The sequence below is a fragment of the Anabrus simplex genome, chromosome 4, assembly GCF_040414725.1.
Source record: "Anabrus simplex isolate iqAnaSimp1 chromosome 4, ASM4041472v1, whole genome shotgun sequence".
Lineage (NCBI taxonomy): Eukaryota > Metazoa > Arthropoda > Insecta > Orthoptera > Tettigoniidae > Anabrus > Anabrus simplex.
In genome coordinates this window covers 271,061,393-271,088,018 of record NC_090268.1, presented here as the reverse complement: position 1 = coordinate 271,088,018, position 26,626 = coordinate 271,061,393, and positions in this window count along the sequence as shown.

Sequence of the window (26,626 nt, the reverse complement as noted above, 5' to 3'; positions counted from 1 at the left end):
CTAATGCATTCGAAAAGGTTCCGTAGAGTAAAAGTGGAAGAGCCTTACTCGCTAATTCAAGAACCTGGTTCAGTCTTCATTGGCCAGATTATTCCAAGTTCCAGAAGTTGTAAAGATATTCTCACTACTATTATTTCTTCTCAGTCTGGTCCTGGTATTTCTCTTGAAAAGTTAGTTGTCGTAGAATGTGATGGCACTGCTGTTAATACAGGTTGTAAAAACGGTCTGATTCGCCAAATCAAAATACATTTGGGGAAAATGGGCAGTTTGCCTTCTCCATTTCAATGAATTGCCATTCCAGCATCTGTTTCAATACCTAGACGGTAAATCAATGGGTCCGAAATCATTGAGAAGACCAATCAGTGAAAAGCTAAGTGGCTGCGAAAAACGTCCAGTGATTGGCTTTAAGAGTATTGACTGTCAGATTCCCACAATAAACAGAAGTATACAAAGTAAGGATCAGCAATATCTGCTCGATATTTCCATGACAATAAAGTTGGGAAACTGTAAAGAGGATTTGGCTGTACAAGATCCTGGTCCCTTGTCACACAACGGTAAATCGAACTCTCAGATTGTACTTAAGTGAAGATAGTCCAACACCTGAACTTCAAGAAATAGTTGTATATATTTTGTAGTCATACATGCCAGTGTGGTATAGTATCAAGAGAAGTAAATGCTTCACAGAGGCACCAAAGTGTGTGTACCAATCTATGCAATCTTCAAGGTACCTGCCTGAAAATGTACGTAATATTGTCGACCCTATGATAGAACGAAATGGCTTTTTCGCTCATCCAGAACATTCAGCGTTAGCCATGACACACGATCATACAAAACACATAGGAGAGCTCAGACTTCGACGAATTATAAAGGCGAGACAGTTAGAACGAAAGAGAACGACTCTCGGAATGTTCTTGCCGCCAAAATTCAATTTCAAGGCTTAAGGCTACTCGGAAATAATTAACTGGATGGACTGTGATTTATATTCTCCCCCAGTATTAAAAGATATCAGTGACAATGAGATTAAATCATATATTCAAAGTGACTCAGTCCCTAATCGGTATATAACATTCAAGACATTCCCACTTCATACACAGGCAGTTGAACAATGTGTGAAACTTGCGACAGAAGCCTCAAGAAAAGTTTGCGGAGCTGAGTCTAGGGATGGTTTCATCAGAACGACTCTGCTGTCAAGGTCAACATGCCTAACTTCACCCATAAATCAGATTTCAAATTACCTTCAGCTAAGAATGAGTGAAAATCGTGATGTTCAATTGTTCTACATGAGTTTCTTGGACTTACGAATCTTTGCACAAAACTTGTTTTTTAAATTTAAAAAACTGTGTATAAATCTGATGGTCTAAAATAACTTGTTTTTGAACATTTAAACTTGTATTCAATGAGGAAAACAAAAATAAACTCGGAAGTTGTTAGTATTTCTTTCTCCTTGAACTGAGATCTACTTTATTTGTATATAGGTGTTTTTTTTTCAAATTTTCATCAACTTTGAAGGAAATATGCAACCAGGAGATGTTGATGGATATTCTGTGGTTCTAATACATAAGAATTTGAGCTATATCATTCATGAAGAGGCACATTTAAAAATCTTAACAAATATCATGAAAAAGTTATTTGTTCCAAATTTTGGCAAACTTTAGAGCACATGCGTGACCAGAAAATATAAACCATTTTCATTAATTTTTTTAACTCATTTTTTTCTCCCCAATTCGCAACTTGGAAAAAAGAATTCAAATTTTTTCGGCCCATCCTACTACCCAATTGTACATCCAATTGTGGTGTAAGAATGATGTGCAATAATGTAGGTCTATAGGGAGCTATTGTTAAAAATATAATTAAATATTGGTTAAGACTGGAGTTGGGAGCAGGAGGTGAAGTGTAATAGATAGCCTACCAACACCAAATGAAATATCAGAACCAAGGGTACTGGGTGGACAGGGTAAGGAATATTTTGGAAATGGTAGGAATGGGGTACTACTGGGAAAGAGATTGCTTAGAGCAGCAAAGAATATGTAAAAAGAAAACTAGTATTAAGAGTTAAGGACATTTAAGAGCAACAAATTGCTTCACAGTGTAAAAATAAAAGGTCACCAGCAGAATTTTGTAATTTAATTGGGAGAATGAGGATAAATGTAGATAATATAACAAAAAGGGAAATGAGGGGAATAATGAGGTGGTTAATGGGAATGCACAAAAATAAAGCATACAGACAGAATAAGGATAATAACACATGTTTATTATATTCTAAAGAAATGGGATGGGCACACCTTATAAAAGATTGTTTAGAGACAAGGGAAATACGGGAGAAATTTATGGATAAGAAGGATAGGAGGAAAATTGATAAAGAAACTCAATTGTATGCCGTCGTAAAGTTATTGAACAGAGACTGGATGCACCCAGGAAGAATTCCTAAATTATTAAACATTGTTAAGGCGATGTGGAGAAATAACTTAATAGAGGTAAGAATTGATGCATGCTTGTTAGTGACAGAATTGTACCTAAGGTAACCTTGACAATATGACTTTGTTGAAGTCTAGAGCTATTAGGTACGTAGATTATATTTATAGCATATAAATAATGAACTGTCATATTCTATTTAAATTGTAAATTCTGAAAAGACAATACTGTATTAATATTCATTGGAGATGTTGGACATGGTAGGCAGGGACTGAGGATAACTACTGTGGTGACCCTCACTTTGGGAGTGGTCACGTTTCCGTAGTATCCGATGGACCTCTATGGCATGTCCAAGAAGTCTCATGTTTTCTGTTATGTTTGTGGTTTGCTTTTTAAAATTCCATTCATTAACATGATGTTTCTAACATTCATTCCAGGCTATAATTTCTCTGTTCAATTCTTAAATCATTTATGTGTTAAAATTGGTTTGTGTTATTTTCCAGACACAGCTTTGTTTCTGATTTTTTGTTTTGTGTTTTATAATTATTATGCTAAAGGATATCAACTTTTGTATACTGCATGTATCAAAAATAAGAAAAGATTACAATAAATAATACTCTCTCCCTAATCTGTGATTTCTGAGATTATGGGAGAGGGGTATTATCTTAACTCGTCTTACCTTATCCTTTATTTCTTTCACTTACTAGTTCTTCTTTCATCGGTATGAATACTCCCACTCCTACAGCTCCAAACCTGTCTCTGTGATAAACATTCGAGTTCCATGAGAATAATTTTGCATCCATAATATCACTTCTCAGCCATGATTCAATTCCTATTACTACACTCATGTTCATAAAAACCAGAACACCTTGAAAGACTAGAGATAAAAAGTTCATATTCACAGGACATGTGCATTAGTACGTTCTGAAGAAATGTTTAGCATTTGAACCATGTCGACCCTCAGGTTCAAGGTCCACATCGATATCTTTGTGCACCATCACCGACTGGTAAAATGTGCCTGCAGCTCTTGTTGTCACTATAAACTGGAGGTAATGGATGAGTGTGACTTGAGCAGACGTGCAGGATGTCTTGCTGATATATGCGAGAACCGTACTGTCATATGAGTGAGTTTGAAAGAGGGCGCATTATTGCCATGAGAGAACGTGATGCATCCATCCGGGAAATTGCTGCTCATGTGGGACGAAGTGTGTTGGCAGTGCAACGGGTATGTACAGAATAGTTCACAGAAAGCCATAGAAAACACGACGAGATGGGTCTGGTCACACCACGCAGATTCCCCCCCGAGAAGATCGACACCTCATCCGAATGGCATTGCGGGACAGATCTGTGTCCTCCTCAGCTCTGGCACAACAGTAAAACAGTGTAACACATCGTACACTATCAAGAGTGACAGACCGTCGCAGTTTATTACGGTCTGGGTTACCAGCGTGTCGTCCACTTCTCCGCCTACCTTTGACTAATGTGCATAAACATGCTAGACTGCAATGGTGTATGGAACGAGGTCACTGGGGACAGGAAAGGCAGCAGATAGTGTTTTCGGATGAATCCAAGTTCTGTTTGTATGAAAATGATGGCTGCATTTTGGTTCACCACAGACAGGGGGGAGAGGCATCACATTGACTGCATTCTCACAAGACATACAGCACCAACTCAAGGCCTTTATGGTTTGGGGTGCTATTGGGTACAACCACAAATCACAGTTGGTGCATGTCCAGGACACTGTGACCAGTTTGACATACGTTAATGACATCCTGCGACCCATAGCCATACCCTTTCTGCACGGCACCCCAGACGCCATATTTCAGCAGTACAATGAGCGACCACATGTTGCTGTACGAACACTTGCTTTCTTGTTGCCACAGGTTGTCAGACTGTTGCCCTGGCCCGCCCGATCACCGGACTTATCGCCAATTGAAAATGTGTAGGATACGGTGAAATGACGGGTGCGGCGCTGTGACCCAATTCCAACCGCCAAAGATGAACTGTGGAAGCAAATGAATGCAGCATGGACGGCTATACCTCAGGACGCCATTCGCGCCTTATACGCATTGATACCATCACGCATGGAACAAGTTATCAGTGCCCATGGAGGACCCAGTGCCTACTAGGCAACAGGACACATGCTTTATTTATTTATTCATGTCAGAAGCATGCATTTTACATAGCATAATGGTACTTAATGACATACATATCAAATAGTGTCTGGCCAGAATTTTGCCAAATCACGGGCATTAGGTGTCCCAGCCACCATGTCCTCTATTGTGCAACTTAAAGGACACTTACTACAGTTCATGAAATTGGCTGTGGTTTGGTCTTCACCACATTCACATTGCCTGGATGTGCCAGGAAAGCCCCACTTTACCATATTGATTCTCGACCTACCAACCCCAGTGCGAAGCCTGTTCAACGATTTCCATGTAGACCAATGTTCCTTGTGTCCTGGAGGGAGATGTTCAATTGGTAGCATCCAACCAGCAAGTTGAGGATTTCTAGTTCTCCATAATCTCAACCTTGTGGACTGAGCAGATTCGTTTAAATCTTCGGTTGTATTCAGGAAACTCCTCCTAGACCTCAATCTTCGGTGGGCAGGTTCATATCCATACAATGGGTGTGCAGATGAGTCAAGTGCTTTAGCTCTCTCATTCATGAATGCAACTTCTCTTCTTATATCTGGTGGGGCGATTCCAGCCAAACAGTACATTTTATCTCATGGAGTTGGTCTCAAGCAGCCAGTAATGAGTCGACATGTTTCATTTAGAGAAATGTCAACTTGTTTAGCATGACTTGATCTGTACCAAACAGGGCAAGCGTACTCTGCAGCGGAGTAACACAGAACCAGGGCTGTAGTTCTCAACGTCTTTGGATGTGTACCCCAATTGGTTCCAGATAACTTGCGAAGGATGTTGTTTCTAGCCGACACTTTCTGCTTGATGTTCATGCAGTGTTGTTTGTAGGTGAGAGCACGATCCAATGTTACACCTAGATATTTAGGTGTTGGGCAGTGATCTAGTTGAGTATCTTCCCATACTACCTGCAATTTCCTTGATGCCTGTCTGTTCTTTAAATGGAAGGCAGTTTTAGGTGGGTTAGGCTTCAATTGGTTTCCTCTGTAGAAGTAGGATAGTTCAGAAAGAGCCTTTGAAAACTTTTCTTCTACAACCTCAAAGCAGTTTGCTTGAGTAGCAACAGGACACATGCTGAACCTAGGTGACTGAAATGCTAATCTTTTCTGCAGAACATACTAATGAACATGTCATGTGAATAACTTCCTATCTCTAGTCTTTCAAGGTGTTTTTTTATTTTTATGAACATGGGTGTATTATCTGGTATATATTTTGTATTTATTCAATTACTTAATTTTCTTTCTTTATAACACTTCTACTACAATTTAACCCTAACAACTTGTCATCCTTACTTGCCTTCCAGCACCCTGTGCTCTCACCACTGCTCCTTTGTTACCCATTTCCGTAATGTACCTCCATATAACTCTTCTAAATAAACCCCTAACTTACATATACCATTACAGTTCAAATGAAGGCCATTTGAGGGTAGATCCCTATCTTGTACCCACCAGTTAGGACCTATGAATCTTGGTCTCTATTTCCCACATACCCAGTCCATAGTCTAATTTCAATCCCCTATCACTCTCCAGTCAGTATCCTTCCTACACAGTATCCCAATGATATCAATATCTGCTCCCTTAAACTTCTCCCGTGTTGTCATAACCAGATCCCATACTTCCCCAACTATGTTAGTACCATTTCTGTTTGCCTTTTGGTACCAATGTGGAAGAATTACCACCTTCTCCTTACCCTCCTCCTTCCCTTCTACTTTCCTCGACATCTGCCATGCTGGGCTGAGTGGCTCAGACGGTTGAGGTGGTGTCCTTATGACCCCAACTTGGCAGCTTTGATCCTGGCTCAGTCGAGTGGTATTTGAAGGTGCTCAAATACGTCAGCTTCAAAATACGTCAGGACCACAAAAAGGAGGTTCCTCCATCCATTTTGCCGTTGGTCCAAAGGCACAGATGATGGGTTCCGGTGTCATTTCCTACACTGAGGGGACCATCACCCCACCCAAAGGGGCTCATCCGTCCGAAGCCATTGGCCCCTATGAGGGATCGAGTTATTTACAGCCACTCGACACTCAGTATTAGCTGTTTTTACAGCTGGTTGTCGAGCCAGCTAACCCTCCTCCTTTCCCATTCTGGACTTGGGACCGGACAATGGTGGAGTGCAAATATCATTACAAAATGGATCATTAGACTGATGTTGATGGCAAGACTGGAAAGACAATAGTATATCAATGAGAGAGGAATTTGAATTGATACTATCTAAAGAAGAATGGTTTAATATCATTTTCTTGGATAGGTTTTTGATCAGAGACAAGATAAAGCATCGGCCAGAAAATTTTCCTTTCCAGCAACAAATGTAAGGAAAAATTCCAATCATAGAAGTCTTAGAATCATAGGATATAAACTTCATGGTTTTGATCCGTACTGAATTGTGATCACAATAATAATATTATTAAATTAATGGCGTATGGTCCACCTTTTTCAATACTGTATTATGCAGTATAATTGAATTACATTGCTAAAGTAGGGACTAGTTTCGGCCTTGGCTGGCCATCTTCAGCCTTAATGTAATACATCTAATAACCAAACAAATGTAAAAACACACAGAGTTGACAAAAAAAAAAAAACTGGGATGAACTGAGTGTAAAATCTAAAAAATAAATTAGCTCTAAATTCTTAGCATCTGGAGTATGCTCATCATCCAGACTCTTTCTTGTATTGATATTCATAGAACTGTTAGTTCCATCACTGCTAATCATTACAATTTCAATTGCAAAACTGGAACTGGTAAATGTTGATTCTGTAGTCAGATCATCAATCAACAAATCTACTTGAGTGGTGTTAGCAGTATGCAACCCACTTGATGCCACCATAAATAACCACCATCTGATGTAGAACTGCGAGATGGTGTTTCCACATCAAAATGAAATGAAATGTTCCTGCAGTGCTTGTTAAAATCATGCTGAAATGCTGTTGGACATTGTCAGGACGGCACACGAAGATATGGTTAAAACTGACACATTCTTAATTTGTGGCTGGTATAAATTCACAATTCATTGTGGTGTCCATGAAGTTAACCTGAATAAATGATAGATAAAATTAATGAATAGAAGGAGAGAGAGAGAGAGAGAGCGTGTGTTAGTCAAATGGCATAGGTTATATGAGACTTACCTCTCAGTGCAGCATGTGGTGCGTGGTGTATTGTTGTGTGCCTCATACTAACGGTTGTGAGATTTAAAGGAAAAGGAAGGGGCGGGGTAAGCACTATCCACTATCCATACATTTTAGAGAAGATTACGCTGGGTGGTGAAAGAAAACTACAGGAGTTTACCCTAAGCCCAAAATGTGTGACCCTAAACTAAAACCTACCTAACTTATCATACTAAATCCATTACACTAAGGGAGATAAATGCTTGAGGATACCTAATGTCTTTACCCACACAATTATAGTCATGACTAATTAACACAAATTACTTATGATTAGGGAATAGATATAACTAATACTTGCTGGCCAGCAACTAAAATCTTACAACTACCTTACAACAAAACTTATCATTACCTTACAACTAAAATCTTACAAATACCTTACAACTAAATCTACATGGTCACCAACAATGGTATTTACCCCTCCGTATATGACTTAAGGTACTTTTATCTGAGAGAGGTGTACTCTGCTGATCCTTTATCTTTCGGGATCGCCCACCAATAATGACACTGGGGTAAGGAACTTCAAGATGGTGCAGGGACCTCGAAATCTGGGGGCCGACTTACTGGTAACATGGTCCGCAGCACTACTGATGGGGTGTGTTTTAATAAACACCTGGTCACCCACAGACAGATTGTGCGGCCTTTGCCCGTGGTTGTAATTACGCTGGACTTTAGGATAGTAAACCTTTAAGGTTTTTTGTGCATGGTGCCAATTAGCTCGGATCTTTTCTGGGCTGGCATCGTCAGGCAGAAGATCATTAATTGACCACAGATTTGATAGTGGAGAATTTGGAGTAAAGGCCAACATTAACGAAGCAGGAGTTTGCTTGTGGCTTTCATGGAAGGCAATGTTAAATGCAAACGACAACCAATTTAGTCATGAATCCCACTTAGAGTGGTCAGCGGAGTGATAAGCAATGAGGGCCGATCGCAGGTTACGATTCACTCTTTCAGCATAATTTGGCGTCGGGTAATATGGGGTAGTGGTTACATGAGCAATGGATAGATCAAAACAGAAATTCTAGAACTGGACAGAAGTAAAAGTTCTTGCATTATCACTCACCAAAAATTGACAGGGTTCAAAAGAAGTAAATATCTGTTTCAAGCACGAGATGGTGGTGTTGGCGTTAGCCATACGAGTTGGAAACAGCCATGTAAAATGCAAAAAGGTGTCAACACACACAAGTATGAAACGATGGCCAGTCCGTGATCTCGGAAAAGGATCAATGTAGTCTATGAACAATCTCTCCATTGGACGAGAAGATTGCTCAGAAGACAACAGACCTAGACGAGTATTAGGGGCGGGTTTATTGATGTTACAAGTTTTACAAGATTTGACAAGGGTACGGATCTTACCATCCATGGATTTCCAAATGAAGTGCTTACGGATTTTTCTCTGGTTTTGAAAACACCCACTGGGGATTCATGAAAATACTTTAAGAGAGCCAGAACTGCGACCGCAAGCAGGACAACAAAAGACACCATTCTTAAGGACGTAAGGCTTAACATGTTCACCAGATTTAATCCTGTCGATAATAGCTTTTAACTCAGTGTCATCATCCTCCTAATGTATAATATCTTTGAAAAGGAAAGGAGTCAGTGAGAACTACATTCACAAAGGCTGATATTTGTTCAGGAGAGGGGTCTGCTGGCTCTGATTGAGGGTCGGAGCTGCCTGGATAGAGCATCCTCCTGAGGCCATCAGCCACAACGTTTTCCGTGCCACGAATGTGGTGAGCTTCAAATTGGAAGGCAGAGACACGCAAGACGACCGGTCCTCGGATTGGCCAATATCCAACTCAACGTCTGATTATCAGTTTCAAGATCGAAAAGGAGATGTTCCAGGTACATTCTGAAGCGTTCTAAAGAGAAGACAACAGCTAAGGCTTCCAACTCATAAATGGAATAATTTCATTCAGCAGGATTCAGGGCATGAGAAGCATAAGAAATAGGACGACACCCTCTTGAAATTCCTGAAGGAGAACACCGGATATGCCTGTGGAAGAGGCATCAGTCTGAAGGATGAAGCGTTTAGAAAAGTCTGGCATAGCCAGTATAGGAGCGTTACATAAGGCGGAGTTCAAGTTGCAAAAGGCTTCACGTTGGGCATCACCTCACATAAATTTGGCATCCTTTCTTCTCAAAGCATTTAATGGGTCTGCCCGTTCAGCAAAATTGGGAATGAATTTACGAAAAATTAACCATGCCAATAAATCTGGCTACAGCCTTGACGTCTTTTTGCATGGGAAAATTTTGGATGGCAGCAGTACGAGACTGATCGATTGAGACACCCTTCCCTGACACAGTATTGCCTAAGAAGGACATCTAGGGTTGTGCAAAAGAAACCTTGCTAGCCTTAAGGGTTAGACCTGCTTTACACAGTATTGAGATCAACAAGGTGTTCCCCGAAGGTTTCACTGAAGATCACCAAATCGTCAAGGTAATTATCGACAAACTTGAATTTAATGTCAGATAAAACATAATCCAGTAACCGAGTAAGGACAGCAGCTCCCACTGTCAGCACAAATGGAACGCACTCAAATTCATAGAGGTTCCAATCAGTAGCAAAAGCTGTGAGGTGCCTGGATTCCTCGGCAAAAGGTATCTGGTAATATGCCTGATTTAAATCAAAGGTGGTAAAAATTTTGGCATTAGCAAACCAAGAAAAACAATAGTGCAAATCAGGAAGGGGAACAGATTGGAGGACCACTTTACGGTTCAAGATCTGATAGTCAACTACAGGACGATAACCACCTTGCAGTTTAGGGACAAGAAATATGGGATAAGAATAGGCTGACTTAGAAGGGCGTATCACTCCGTCAGCGAGCATTTGGTCAATAATAGCCTTGAGGGCTTTCACTTTGGGAGGTGACAGCCAATACAGGGAGGAGAGCGAACCGGTATGTTATGCGTAACTTCAGTTTTGTACTCTAAGACATTGGTGATACCTAACTTGTCAGTAAAGACATCAGGAAACTTATCACAGAGTTTCCTAAGTTGGTTGGCCTGCTCACTGGGTAAATGATCAAAATTAAAAGCTTTGGGTTCGCCAGTATCTTCAGGAACAGAGTTAACGTGACAAGGCAGAATAGGGGAGCGATAACACAGCTCAAAGTTTCTTGCAGAAAATTTAAAAGGGAATCTGTTGAACTGCAGGTCCAAAATCATGCCAGTTTTAGCAATAAAATTGGCACCCAATATGAACTGACAATATAAATCTTTTGCCACTAGTACTGGCATTTTCCATGTGAAATCACGGACTCTTATCTTGACATCTAGGGATCCTACAATGTTCAATGAGTTGGAATTAGCAGTATGGCAGGTTAAGGACATGGGTTCTAATGTAGGTAACTTGCAAACAGTTTTAATCGAATCGTACCAAATCTCACTCATCAAGGTGATACTACTCCAAGAGTCTAGTAATGCGCAGACAGGTTCATTATTTACCTCTATGCATACGTACGGTAATTTACAAGAAGGTATGGCAGAAATCCTGTAAGATTGCAAAAAAATGGGCACTAGAGTCAGACTGGGCCAAATCATTAGCCTCAGAATTAGGCAAATCGTCCTCCAAAGTACAGTTATGACAGACAAAACAAGAAGCCACACTTTGGGGTTTGTCATCAGAACTGGCGGTTCGTCAACTAGAGTTACTAATGCCTGGAGGTTCAGAGCCTGAAGTATTACGTGGGTACTGCCTAGAGAAGTGCCTAGTTGACCCACAGTTATGGCAAGAAAAATTGGTGGAAGAGCTTCTACCCATGGCAGGTTTTGCATTGCCTAAGGCCCCAACCTTAGGACAGTCCCGTTTGAGATGAGCAGAGGAGCCACAATTGAAACATGAATGAGGATTATGCGAGTTGGAAGCAGGTGAAGGGGCAGTTTTAGAATCCTGAGGAGATGCCATGTTAATAGGAGGGGGGCTAATGCAAGGCGTAACTGGTTGGCATATCGAACACCTTCTGCAGAAACCGTGACAGCTTCCAACTGAGCGAACGTTGATGGTCACAGTGAAAGAGCCAGATACGATCTGTAGTTTGGGACGAGACCTTCAATAATGTTGGCAACCATTTGGGCCTCGGAATAGTGGAGCCAGAAGATCCTAGCCTGGGGCTTAATATCCTGAACATATTCAGATAATGATTCGTTGAAATGCTGCATCCTGAAATTGTGCTTCTGCACTAATGAAGACAAGGCACGAGACGGAATGAACAATTCAAGCACATGTGCGTGAAATTGATCCACAGTCCATCTTTCGGAAATGACCCTGACGATATGCTCAGAAAGAGCTCCAGATACATGCAGGTATAGGAAATGACCCTGACGATATGCTCAGAAAGAGCTCCAGATACATGCGGGTATAGGATTTGAAACACATGGTCGTTACTGAGATAGTTCACTATTGCCTGATCCTTGAACTCAATTAAGAACTGAAGGAAAGAAATAACCTCATCAACGGACTTAGCCGAAAATTTAGACTCCCTTAAACACAGTGGTCAACGGGTGCGGTAGGTTAGAGAAAATCTGGGGGTAGCGGGTGTAGGAGGTGCCTGGGAAGGCTTGGAATGGTCCTGAGGGGTTACAGAGGCATCGTACCTTTCATTCGGGCACTCTTGCAAAAAGGGTGGATTACAGAAGGTTAGGTTAGGGCTACCGTTAGCCTGCAATATTACGGGCACAGATAATCTCATCTGTGAAAGTGTCTCGCTAATCTGAGAGACCATCGGGGCATTAACCACTTGTATAGGGGTAATGCAACCTGAAAGGCACTTGATACCAGTGGCGCTAAGATGGGGGGATGGTTTTGCACCATTGCATAAGAACTGGGTTGTGTAACAATAGAGGGCAGACACTGAGCCACGGCAGAATTACCAGTTACCACAGGAAAATTAGTAGAGGTACTGACATGCAAAGAAGATACATTATATGAATCACTTACAGGTGTCCTAGCTCTTGACAACGAAGCAGAAGATCCCAGGCGAGCATTACTCACATCAGGCTCCTGAATAACACTAGCACTAGTTGCTACAGTACACACTCTAGAAGCTGCAGATGCGGAATCAGAGCTAACACTTTCACACGATCCAGACAGGGTAGACACTTGAACCTCAGAACTAGTATTAGTCAACTCCTTCCCTTCAAGCAAGCCAATGATTTTGTCCGATATTCTTGAAAACTGTACTAGCAAGGATTCACTCACCTGCCACTCATATGCCAGCAATTTGAGAGACAACAAATTCCTTATTCTGTCCAGGTAATGTGATAACTGTGCCTTGTCGTACGTACGACATTGTGACTGGTGTAAAACCTTCAATTATTATGTTTAATATATTTTAACTATAGTTTATTTAATGCTAAATTATCTTTTATTAATTGTTAAATGTGATTAATGTATGGTTTCCCTGTACATATGTACACTGACTGACAGAGCAAATGCAACACCAAGAAGGAGTGGTTCGAAAAGGATGAAAGTTGGGGAAAAAACAGAGACGGCACGGACGAATAATTGATGTTTATTTCAAACCGATATGCAGGTTACACAATGCGCACGGCATCGACTCAGTAGGATGTAGGACCACCGCGAGCGGCGATGCACGCAGAAACACGTCGAGGTACAGAGTCAATAAGAGTGCGGATGGTGTCCTGAGGGATGGTTCTCCATTCTCTGTCAACCATTTGCCACAGTTGGTCGTCCGTACAAGGCTGGGGCAGAGTTTGCAAACGGTGTCCAATGAGATCCCACACGTGTTCGATTGGTGAGAGATCCGGAGAGTACGCTGGCCACGGAAGCATCTGTACACCTCGTAGAGCCTGTTGGGAGATGCGAGCAGTGTGTGGGCGGGCATTATCCTGCTGAAACAGAGCATTGGGCAGCCCCTGAAGGTACGGGAGTGCCACCGGCCGCAGCACATGCTGCACGTAGCAGTGGGCATTTAACGTGCCTTGAATACGCACTAGAGGTGACGTGGAATCATACGCAATAGCGCCCCAAACCATGATGCCACGTTGTCTAGCGGTAGGGCGCTCCACAGTTACTGCCGGATTTGACCTTTCTCCACGCCGACGCCACACTCGTCTGCGGTGACTATCACTGACAGAACAGAAGCGTGACTCATCGGAGAACACGACGTTCCGCCATTCCCTCATCCAAGTCGCTCTAGCCCGGCACCATGCCAGGCGTGCACGTCTATGCTGTGGAGTCAATGGTAGTCTTCTGAGCGGACGCCGGGAGTGCAGGCCTCCTTCAACCAATCGACGAGAAATTGTTCTGGTCAATATTGGAACAGCCAGGGTGTCTTGCACATGCTGAAGAATGGCGGTTGACGTGGCGTGCGGGGCTGCCACCGCTTGGCGGCGGATGCGCCGATTCTCGCGTGCTGATGTCACTCGGGCTGCGCCTGTACCCTCGCACGTGCCACATGTCCCTGCGCCAACCATCTTCGCCACAGGCGCTGCACCGTGGACATATCCCTATGGGTATCGGCTGCGATTTGACAAAGCGACCAACCTGCCCTTCTCAGCCCGATCACCATACCCCTCGTAAAGTCGTCTGTCTGCTGGAAATGCCTCCGTTGATGGCAGCCTGGCATTCTTAGCTATACACGTGTCCTGTGGCACACGACAACACGTTCTACAATGACTGTCGGCTGAGAAATCACGGTACGAAGTGGGCCATTCGCCAACGCCGTGTCCCATTTATCGTTCGCTACGTGCGCAGCACAGCGGCGCATTTCACATCATGAGCATACCTCAGTGACGTCAGTCTACCCTGCAATTGGCATAAAGTTCTGGCCACTCCTTCTTGGTGTTGCATTTGCTCTGTCAGTCAGTGTAGTATAACTTTGTATAACCTCAAATACTTATTGTGTAACCTCAAAATTTAGATAGTTGAAAGAGGTAGAAAATTCCATAATGTTTGTATGTTAGACTTACTGTACTATAATTTGGTATATATGAAGGGTTCTGGAAACTTACTGTAAGGTTTTATTATCCAGATACATGTGGAGACATTACAAATGTTGTATAATAGATATTTCCATGTACATTTGTAAATAGAAGAGGAAAATTCGAGTACCCATTTGACTAGCTGGTCGATAGATGTTTCGAGTGTGTTCCATTAGATTGTTGTAAGAACTCTTCCAGAAGTCGATCATTCTAGATGGTTGATTGAATAGTATAAATATCGAGCTGTCGAGTCAATGAGATAGTCTGAGTATTGGACTTGAGAGAATGAGGCGGTGAATTCAAGAGAGTGCATGTTATAGTGCGTGAGTCAGTGTTGTTGATATCTGCACTGGTCAGAATCGACTTCAGGGTACTCCGCTATTGAGTGTTGTATATAGTGTCATTTGCTACGGTGTATAATTGTGTGTTGTGACGTACAGTGTAAATAAAGTAATTTATACAAGGAAGTGAACGAGTTCTCGTGTAATATTTATTTACGTAAAATAAAATCTCAACGTAGAATGATAGCCTTAACCCACACTAATTGGCCATGTGAGGGCTCAGAAGCAGCAAAAGAGACAAGAATGGCCTTCAATTCTACCAATTTATCTTTAACCATGGCCAAAGACTCATGCAACTCGTCCGTAGTTAACTCAGGAATGGTTTCAGGTAAATCAAGGGACTGTTTCAATAGGCTAGTGTCATCTCTGACATTGCCTGTAGAATTCAGTTTGCGGATACGAAGTTTGTAAATTAGTTCTGACTTTCTCAAATGGAAAGGATTAGGAACAGCACGAGCCATCCTGACGGGTAGAAACTAAATTTCAAGGTGATTTACGAATTTCAAAGCTTAAACTTTTTTAGGTTAAGTACGATCACCGTTCACTTTTTTTCGTCCGCATTCAACCACTCTCTGCTACCAATATGTAACCGGGCTTTCAGCGGTTACACGGTACACAGTTAAAAGGGAGGAAAATAAATCTAATTACACGGTACTTTAAACCCTAGACATGCAGTAAACATCAGATGAACTGCACCGAAATCACACAAACAAATATCAGGTGGGGCAACTTGACGACTATAAACAAGGAACGTGGAACGGGGGCAGGGAAACCTACCAAAAGCCATAGAGATGCGAAGGTTGCGGGTTTCCAGAAAAATCAACAGTGATGTCTTGTTTTCAAAATATTATTTTCAAAATGAACATTACAAAGCAAGTTTCGAACAAAATTCATCTATCCAAAAAATCCAGTCACATAATTTACAAATACTAGATTAGATGTTGTTTGACAAGAGCTTTGCTATTAGACCAAAAAGTTAACCAAAAATATCTTGGCACAATCCAAGTTCCACAATACAATTCGGAAGGTAAGAAGGCACACAAGATACAAATACAATTTAGAATGAAAGTAAACCTGCTTTCTAAAACATCTGAGCAATAGAGTGGCGACTAGGGCAAACTCCTATGTGATAACACCAGTGAACATTAAATGTAAATTAAAACGGGAGTGACATCAACCGTGCTTACCCCAAGGTAGCCCATCCTAGGAGCCAGGATATGCCGATGTGCGTCAAATCGGCAGGACTGACAAGAAAACCAAAGACCACGAAATCCTGCCTTGCTCACTTAAAAAGGGAAGTCTGGCCTTGGTGCGATTACCGAGTGAAGACATTAATCGCGAACTTTCCATTTTCCAGAATTAGTGACGACATATCTTTAGAATCCACAACCGACAGGGGCCAACATACCGTGTTCTATAAGTCTGCGTCACAACCTTTCTGGACTGTTCCATCTAATACAGAGCAATAATTTATAATCTAGTAGTTACTTAAGTAAATAAAGGGAATACAAATAAAACATACTACAAAATATTTTACACCATACAGGTTAGGTAGCTAAATGGAATACGAATAAAATACTCTGCCACAACATTTCACATCCTACAGTGAATATTCCTTAAAAAGATTTACAAATAAAATATTCTACAACAACTTCCCACATCATAGAGATTCTACACAGGTCTGAAATGCCACCCAACATCAGAAATCTCAGCATCATTTATACATCACATCATGCCACACTACAACTAAATACAGTAGAGACAATATGCGACACTTCCAGATTTAGCCTTGTTAAAATGGGAGACAATTCGCAAGTGGTGCTCCTAGTGGCATGACCTGAAAATTCGTGCAAAATTCAAATTTCATTGGAAATGTATATATGAAAATGGATAAATAAATTACGTCTAGAAAGGAAGTGTTGCTAAAATATTAACTTCAAATTTGCTAAGGCAATTCTGGATACATGAATGAAGAATTACAGGTTATTATTTAAAGACTGAAATTAGACATATAATCAAGATGTGAAATGGACTGCTGTGAAATGGCTTGATCTTTCATTTATGCATTTCTTTTTTTAGCTTTAGCGTACTTGCCTGAACTTTCACAGCTAGATTTGTCTTATTTTCTCATTTAAAAGCATTGTACATCACATTAGGACACTTGTCAATAAAAATATCAGCACATTCCTAACACACATGATTCAGTGAATTTACATTTAAGAGCTGGACAATTTTCCTTTTAACTTGAAGCTTACTAACAGAAGGAAAATCTACAAATTTAGCTACAAAAACATTCAAAATTTCCCTATATAAGCAATACTTGCCATTACATTAGGTTGCTTGATGATGATGCTTGTTGTTTAAAGGGGCCTAACATCGAAGGTCATCGGCCCCATTACATTAGGATAAAGCAAATTTGCATCATCACATTTCTTAAATCATCCATATTTTCTTCAGTGCTTGACAACGCATTACGGCATTCCAAATGGAGTAACTTGGAACACAACCAGCCACACACATTTGCATATGCATTTTCCTGAATTAAATCAAAACCCACAGATCACACCTACAACAACATATCTGTATTGAAGGTTAACTGCTGCACTAATACAATAAAATAAGCCTATTATATTTTAAGCCAGTTGCTCATATATTAAAGCAATTAAACACGAACTTTGGACTGACAAATGTAACAAACTAGCCAATTACCTCAAATCCAGAAAATTCTGGACAAATTTCCGACAACTAACCAACACTAATATACCTCTTCCTACATACCCCATACTAAACCCTTCTATACATCCATGCAGTGACAAAGCCGACCTATTTGTAGACTGCCACAAAAATTATTATTTTTTTTTTTTTTTACAATTGGCTTCACGTCACACCAACACAGATAGGTCTTATGGCGACGATGGGATAGAAAAAGGCCTAGGAGTGGGAAGGAAGCGGCCTTGGCCTTAATTAAGGTACAGCCCCAACATAATGGGAAATCATGGAAAACCATCTTCAGGCCCGCCGACAGTGGGGTTTGAACCCACTATCTCCCGGATGCAAGCTCACAGATGAGCAGCCCTAGCCACATGGCCAACTTGCCTGGTAAAAAACAACAACAACACACATTCTCTCTATCTTTGAATTCTAATTTTGACCATCCTGATGAACCTATAATTAATCAATTTGCTCACCCTGATCTACCTGAACTCCAACCCTCTCTTCCATTTTCCACATGTAGACTACTCCCACCTCTTAAATGCTCCCATTACACCTTAAGACATTACCCAGTTCCTCATATTCACTTTTATCCTATACACTGGTACTTACCCTAAACATTGGGGTAAGGCCAACATCTTATTCTTTCTAAAACCCAGTAAATTACCAGCTGACATTAGATCTTACAGACCTGTATCCTCGCTCCCTGTCCTAAGCAAGAATCTATAAGGAATTCTGAGTAGGAGAATGTCCTCCTACCTCAATTACCTAGGTCTCCTTCCAATATCCCAAGCAGGCTTCCGCCTCCATCATTCCACCCACGACCGTTTATTCAACATTTCCACCTCCCTCAACTCCCATTTATTCAATAGCTGCCAACAATGGTTTTAAAAGAAGTTTTGTTGATAAAATTATCAACAAGGTAAAATAGCAAACCACCTACTATGCTTATTAGAGACTCTAAGAAAAAGAAAATGTTGTCACTTTTATGTATAATAAGGAAAACCTTTTTCGAATCACTAACTTATTCAAGTGAAAGTTAAAACATAGCATTTAAATCTACCAACACAAATTCTGCTTTGTTTCACAATCCACATAGTATTCATAATAATTGATACAGGATTTCCGTGGCTCACAGAGGATTAGGAAGTGCCTGGTTTGAATGGCTGGACAAGGAATTACTTGAGCAACTTAAGGTAACAAATTTCAAATTTTTTTCTTAAAATTGATAGATGGGAATCTGAAGGAATAACAAACCAATAGAACAGATTATTAATGAACTCGTCAGCTCTAACAATATAAGAAACTAAGTCCGATCATCAGGTACAAAAATTTGTAATGCTTGCTTGCTTGCTTGCTTGCTTGCTTGCTTGCTTGTTGTTTAAAGGGGCCTAACATCTAAGTCATCAGCCCAAAATTTGTAATTAGCAGGTACCGGTAGTTACTTTATTACATAGAAAAGAGCCTTATTGCTCTTGACAGATACAAAATTTTTTAAGAGCAGGATTTGCTCCCAGAAGTTACACTGCTCAGGAGTCTGAGCTCCACAATACCATATTCTAGCCTCGTGGAGGCATCAGTTTTTTATGGCGCAATAAAATTTCCACCTCAAATTAAAGTGTTCGTGCACCATTGCCCCAATGTGGGCTCATCCATTGCACAATAGTCACTGTTCCCAAATGGAGGTAACACAATAAAAAATTGACACTCTGAAATAAATACCATAGGACAACATTACTTGCGATTAGTACCACCATGTGAGGAACACCACGGGTCTGGGGATTGCCTTTGATTAGTATCATCGTGTACATTCCACCGAGGCGGGGGAGTGGGCGTTCGGCTGCAGTGACTAGTGTCTAGTGAGAATAGGTGCTGAGCACTGTGCTCGAATAGGTTGTTTCCACCCGTGTTCAGAATGCGTCTGCATTACCTATGAGTAGTACCATTATGTGGGGAACACCATGGGTCTGTGTTGGCTGTGGGTGGTACCATAATTGTGATACACTGTGGGTCTACATTGCCTACATGAGTACACCATGAGTATACACAGCACATGATTAGTACCACTATCACCCCTTGTGGGTGGGGGACACAGACGAAGAATACACCCACGGTATCCCCTGCCTGTTGTAAGAGGCGACTAATAGGGGCGAAATAAATATACAGGAGCATAATTGCCCATACTAAATGGCCTTAATGACAAAAGAAAAGGTTGCACATAACCAGCCATAAACAAACTGCAAGGAGGCAAATCACCTGCACTCCTAGAAATTGTTAAAACCCTAAGTGGGCTTGTGGCCCAAAGATACAAAGGCTAATCCTATACTACACCAGGGTGACTAAATGAGAAACATTAATGCCAAACAAGATTTATGAAATTTAGAGGTTTTGAAAACTTTAGTCACCCTATGCAAGGTTGAATGGGAACCAACAGAGGGTCATCACTCTTTGTTCCCTTATATTACCTACTTCCCAATAGGGAATAGAACATACTCCTCAGACTTGCTAAAAATTCTACATTTAAGCCACCAAATTTAGAAATTTGTATTAAATAAAAGAGTTTGAAACCTTCCCCTCAAACTATCCGCAGGAGCTATCACATATCTATGAATATTCTGCCATTACCTTGTGTCACTGGGCCTTCCTCATGCAGGCCTCGCCCCTGCCTCCTGGATCACGTCAAGTCACCCTTCTCACACTGGAGCAATTAAGATAATACAATCCTAAAAGTACCATGCTTTTATAGTACCATAAGGGAAAGATTCCAGAACTCTTTACTGATAGACTTGATTCCTATACACACCCTCAATTTAATTGGCTAGAGAAAAAATGTACAAGTTTTTGATAGGTTGATTACAACAAATTAATCTAAAGGGCCACCTAATCGATACTTTATTTCTTTTGCCTTTGGCAAACTTAAAAATACATTAACAAACACAGTACATGTTTCGACCACTTAGTGGTCATCTTCAGCTGTATATAAAAAATCTTAGATGATAACATTTAAAAGCAAGCACATTGGATCTTAAAACTATATCCCATGGGAATCTAAAAACTATTGTTCTAAATGCTTTAAATGAAATGGAAGATGAGGGGGGCGTTGGGGGTAAGGAGATTTATGTGAATGATACTTAAATTACAGTATCGTTTACAATTGTGTTTAAAAACTTAAATGATGAAAAACATTTAAAATATTTAAAAGTGTCTATGGTAAAATTCTTTTTGATAACATTAGGTGGCGTGAATAAAAAGTTTGTGTTTGTAATAATCTTCAGGCATTTGTGAGAAAATAATAACTTAATTAAAATTCGCGTCTGTGGTGATGTTAAACACTTTGTTTTTAATAAAACATACTTTAAAATATTCTAAAGTGTCTATGGTAAGGCACTTATTCAAAAAAACACTTGTGCTTGAATGAAAGTTTATGTCATATGCCCCAGTCTTCAGGTATTTGTTGTTTATATTTAATAACTTCCTTGAGTGATATTCTTGTGGTTAAAAGGCCGTGTTGACTGTTTAACTTCCGAGAATTGCTCTTCGGAATGTGATAAAAGAAATTGTGTTAGTCGTTTAACTTGCCAAAACCCTGTGGTGGCTTCTGTTATATAAAATGGCGATCTGATTCGGGCAGCTTGCCTCGCGATCTGTAACCAGCAGGAGATCGTAATATATTAAAATATGACATATGATAAAAGTAAAACGCTCCGAATTCTAAATAGATAGCGGGAAGATATTTGTATTCGAGATTGCGTGGCCTTGACTTACCTTATCTGGCAAATGTTTAATCCACGTTGCCTTGGAGAACTGCCTTCGTGCACGACCTAGTGTGATAGCGGTGTGACATGGTCTGATTGTTCGTGGAATATTCCGGAGGAAGGGGAAGTAGAGTTGTGTCGTCATCTAGTACGTCTTGTGAGGGGGGAGGGATTACTGGTTGTGTTTCAGTGACGTCGTGTTCAAGTATTTCATTTGTTAGTCTTGTTTGTTTACTGTTTACCATTTCCACGTATTTACCGAATTGTTCGTATAGGAGGTTTTTTTCGTTCGTTTCGTTTAGATTCCGTTCCCTGTTCTCTAGTTTATCGAGAGTAATGTGGATGTTTTCTAGGTTATTCATTAAACTTCCTTTATTAATCCTACTGATAATTTGGAGATCTTGTCTGATGTTGGTGAAATTGTGATTTGCCTCCTTCATATGAGCTCCCATAGCAGAGTATCTTCTGTATTTCTCTGCATTAACATGTTCCTGATATCTAATTATAAAGCTCCTCCCGGATTGCTCCATGTGCCTTACCATAGACACTTGAGAATATTTTAAAGTATGTTTTATTAAAAACAAAGTGTTTAACATCACCACAGACGCGAATTTTAATTAAGTTATTATTTTCTCACAAATGCCTGAAGATTATTACAAACACAAACTTTTTATTCACGCCACCTAATGTTATCAAAAAGAATTTTACCATAGACACTTTTAAATATTTTAAATGTTTTTCATCATTTAAGTTTTTAAACACAATTGTAAACGATACTGTAATTTAAGTATCATTCACATAAATCTCCTTACCCCCAATACCCCCTCATCTTCCATTTCATTTAAAGCATCTAGAACTATAGTTTTTAGATTCCCATGGGATATAGTTTTAAGATCCAATGTGCTTGCTTTTAAATGTTATCATCTAAGATTTTTTATATACAGCTGAAGATGACCACTAAGTGGTCGAAACATGTACTGTGTTTGTTAATGTATTTTTAAGTTTGCCAAAGGCAAAAGAAATGTATCGATTAGGTGGCCCTTTAGATTAATTTGTTGATTATACTCATCGATACGGCCATGAAGTGCAATAGGTTGATTACAATCAAGGAGGAACCAGCTAAAGTGTTGACAACTTCGGTACTTTAAAAAACACAATCCTCAGAAACAGGTATACAAACATAAAAAATAAATATTACTCTATGAAATAATTAGAGTTTAGCCCACAAGAGGGAGCAAATAAATAGATGGTAGAGACATCTAACTGTAGAAGACCAAATTTTCCGGTAGTTCACAAGTTCAAGTTTCTTCACATAGATGGCCTTATAGACGGCGTGCAGAGTAACTATCCGAGGAAGTTATACCCCTGGTACAATAATAATAATAATAATAATAATAATAATAATAATAATAATAATAATAATAATAATAACATACAAAATTTTTGAACTCCAGAGTTTACAAGTTAAAAGTACACACATTGCAAAACCAATTACATTGGTCAGATGGGAAGACGTTTTACCACTCATTATCTGGATCACATTAGTGCTAAAAAGCACAATAAATACTCAGCTATGAGTATTCATTTGTTAGAATCTAATTACTCCTTTCCTTCAATAAATCAAAACATGTTTATTTTATGTGTGCTTAATAAAGACACTCTCTTGAATAAATAAGCCAACGGCCATAGCCGTGTTGAAACACCGGATCTCGTGAGATCTCCGAAGTTAAGCAACATTGGGCGTGGTCAGGAGTTGGATGGGTTGCCACGCGCTGTTGGTGGGGGTAAGGGAATGGAGGAGCGGAAAGGAACTGGCCACCCTACCGCACGTAAACTCCGGTTCAGGAACACCTCTGCGGAGGTTCGGACCTGCCTTCGGGCAGAATAACCCTTACCTTACATTGAATAAATACAAAAACATCTGCATTCACTTTGATCAGAGAAATAATCCAAATAACAATCTCAATGAATTGACAGATAAACCTAACATTCTTTTTGACATAATTGCAAAAGTATCTACCCCAGTGAATACCATCACAACGTACACACACACTTCTTCTGCTCTTGCCTCAGCCTCCTTCACCTTATCCCTCTCCTCCCCCATGCCAAACACATGCTGCTCGCCGCTGCACAACAGCTGTTTTCTAGTCCTACACAAGCCTGCAAGCCTGCCAGCACACCAATCACCAAGGAAATCCAGCGGGGGAGTGAGTACTCAAGTACATCGTCTTATAACATTACTTTATTCTTCTATACAGCAATCACCCTAATTCTCCTTTTTTCTATACACATCAACAATCTGTCTAATATCATTATCAGCGTAATTAAAAAGAATTTTCACCATCCTACTTCAAGAATATTGTACAAAGAATTATTTTGAGCAGAGTTCCCCCCCTCCCCCTCCCCCAGTTCTACTCTTACTAATTTTACAGCATCGCTCCTAGGAACTTTCTGTTGTATTAATTTGAAATTGCTCCAATTTTACAACCATAGCTCATAAGAACTATCTTCAATACTAAACACTGGATTTTTTACTACAGACTATTTTATAAAATTGGCTACAATCAACATATTTATTTGTCTTAGAACATTATATTATCAATTACATAATTGTTTTAAGGACACAGTTTTGTTAACTAATGTAAATTATTAAACTGTATTAACTTCATTGCCCCATAAGGGTTCTTTAGACTGTTTACTGCTAACAAGTCTTTGCTTCCAAAATTTTAATGGAAATACTCTTAACGTAACAAAATAATTGTGGTCAGACTGAACATCGAACTGTGTGACTTTAACTTGATTTAAAAAAGCAAAGTCATCTCTGTACAGGCCATGAAGGCCCTGGGAGTGGTGGAAGGTAAAGGCTTCCACTATTCGTCACCTCGGCACTTGATGGGATAGAGTGGTTAGCTCTACGTTTGGCCGCCTTTGCCCCCAGAAATTAACCTGGTACTCTTTTTTGGTGTAGGGTGAGTGAACCTCAGGGCCATATGCACCTCCGGAAGTGGAAATTTCATTTCTTAAATTTTATGACTTCCTGACGGGGTTCGAACCCTCGTCCTTCCGGGCGAACCGAGTACGCCTTTACCGCCTCGACCAGGCAGCCCCTTAACTTGATGTAGTCTATGTTTTTTGCATTAGTGGCTGAAGATGTCCCAAAAGAAGGGATGAATCATGTTTCACTATAATCCAATTGTATTTTAATAGATAAATACATATTTTAAAATATTGGAAAGGTGGAATTTCTCTCAAATATATTTATCCCACAACTCCTACCTGTATCCTAGGCAAGCTGCTGCAGTAGTATGCCTGGATATGGATATGGCCTTCAACTCTGTTTGGTATTCCAGCCTGCTGTTTAAATTTAGACACTTTCCCCTCCCCGCTACCATTATTCAATTAATTTTTAATTATCTGAAACATAGAACAGCTCAAATAATAATCCACAGAACACGCTCCTATCCCTTTCTATGACCACAAGCATAGCCAAAAGGTCACCATTATCCCCTCTTCTATACATTTTATACACTGCTGACATGCCACACTGACCCTCACCTTCGCCTATATCAATATGCAGATGACCTTGCTATCCTGGTTCTAGCTCCATCTTCACTAACCAAAAATTTACATAACTACCTGTCATATTGCTGTTAACCCATCCAAACCTCAACTAATTGTCTTCCATAAAAAAATCCCGCCTCTATAAAACTACAAACTGTGTTCAACTAACTATGTATAATACGTCACTAACAGAGACTAACCTATTAACTTATCTTGGAATTCATTTTCAAAATAACCTAAAATGGAATCACCATATAGCCTATGTTTATAAGAGATCCCTTCAAGGCTTCTAAGCCCTGATATATTTACTGGTAATTATAAGCTATAAATTTCATTTTTGTTCCATATTGAAGTGCAATTATAAGAATAAATTGACAAGAGGCACCTTTTCAATACAATATATCAAGTAAATGATATTACATAAGTCTATTCTTGTCATGATATGATGTTTTAAAGTTCACTTAGGACCTCAGGCAAAGAAGTAAATCTGGAAATGATAGCCAGAATTAGGAATGAATAAACATACAGAAAAGTAATTAAAAATCTGAGAAAAAATTTATTGATGAGACTCACCTCTAATGTCTGATAGAGAACAAGCACTGACTTGCTGGAGGAAGCAGGCAGGCCATGTAACAAAGGAGTGGGTAGGGACCAAGCACTGACTTGCTGTAGGAAGCAGGCAAAGTAAACAAAGGAGTAGGTAGGGGAAAGAGGATAGAAGGGGTGTCTAAGGTGGGATTGAAGGATGTGGAAAGAAAGACTGCTGCTGAGAGGGGAATTTAAAGAGATTATAAAAGAAAGAATTATTTTTATCTGAGACATGATTACTCCCCTTCTCCCCCTACCTATTCCTTTGTTTACATTGCCTGCTTCCTACAGCAAGTCAGTGCTCGTTCCCCACCCACTCCTTTGTTACATGGCCTGCCTGCTTCCTCCAGCAAGTCAGTGCTTGTTCTCTGTCAGACATTAGAGGTGAGTCTCATCAATAATTTTTTCTCAGATTTTTAATTACTTTTCTGTATGTTTATTCATTCTTAATTCTGGCTATCATTTCAAGATTTACTTCTTTGCCTGAGGTCCTAAGTGAACTTTAATACATCATATCATGACAAGAAGATCATAATCATAAATGTTGTTATTATATGTAATTTAATGTTATAATTATTCCTGCAACATTGAAATGAAATGAAATGCCGTATGGCTTTTAGTGCCGGGAGAACCCAGGACGGGTTCGGTTCGCCAGATGCAGGTCTTTCTATTTGACGCCCGTACGTGAACTGCACGTCGTGATGAGGATGAAATGATGATGAAGACAACACATACACCCAGCCCCCGTGCCACTGGAATTAACCAATTAAGGTTAAAATCCCTGACCCGGCCGGGAATCGAACCCGGGACCCTCTGAACCGAAGGCCGGTAGGCTGACCGTTCAGTCAATGAGTCGGACTCCTGCAACATTGTCTTTGTCTGATACATATGTCTTAGTTATCACATAATCTGTTTAATTTCATTTGGCTGAAAATGGCCACTAAGTGGCTGAAACTAGTCCCAAGACTTATGTAATATAATTTACTTGATGTGTTGTACTGGTAATTCGT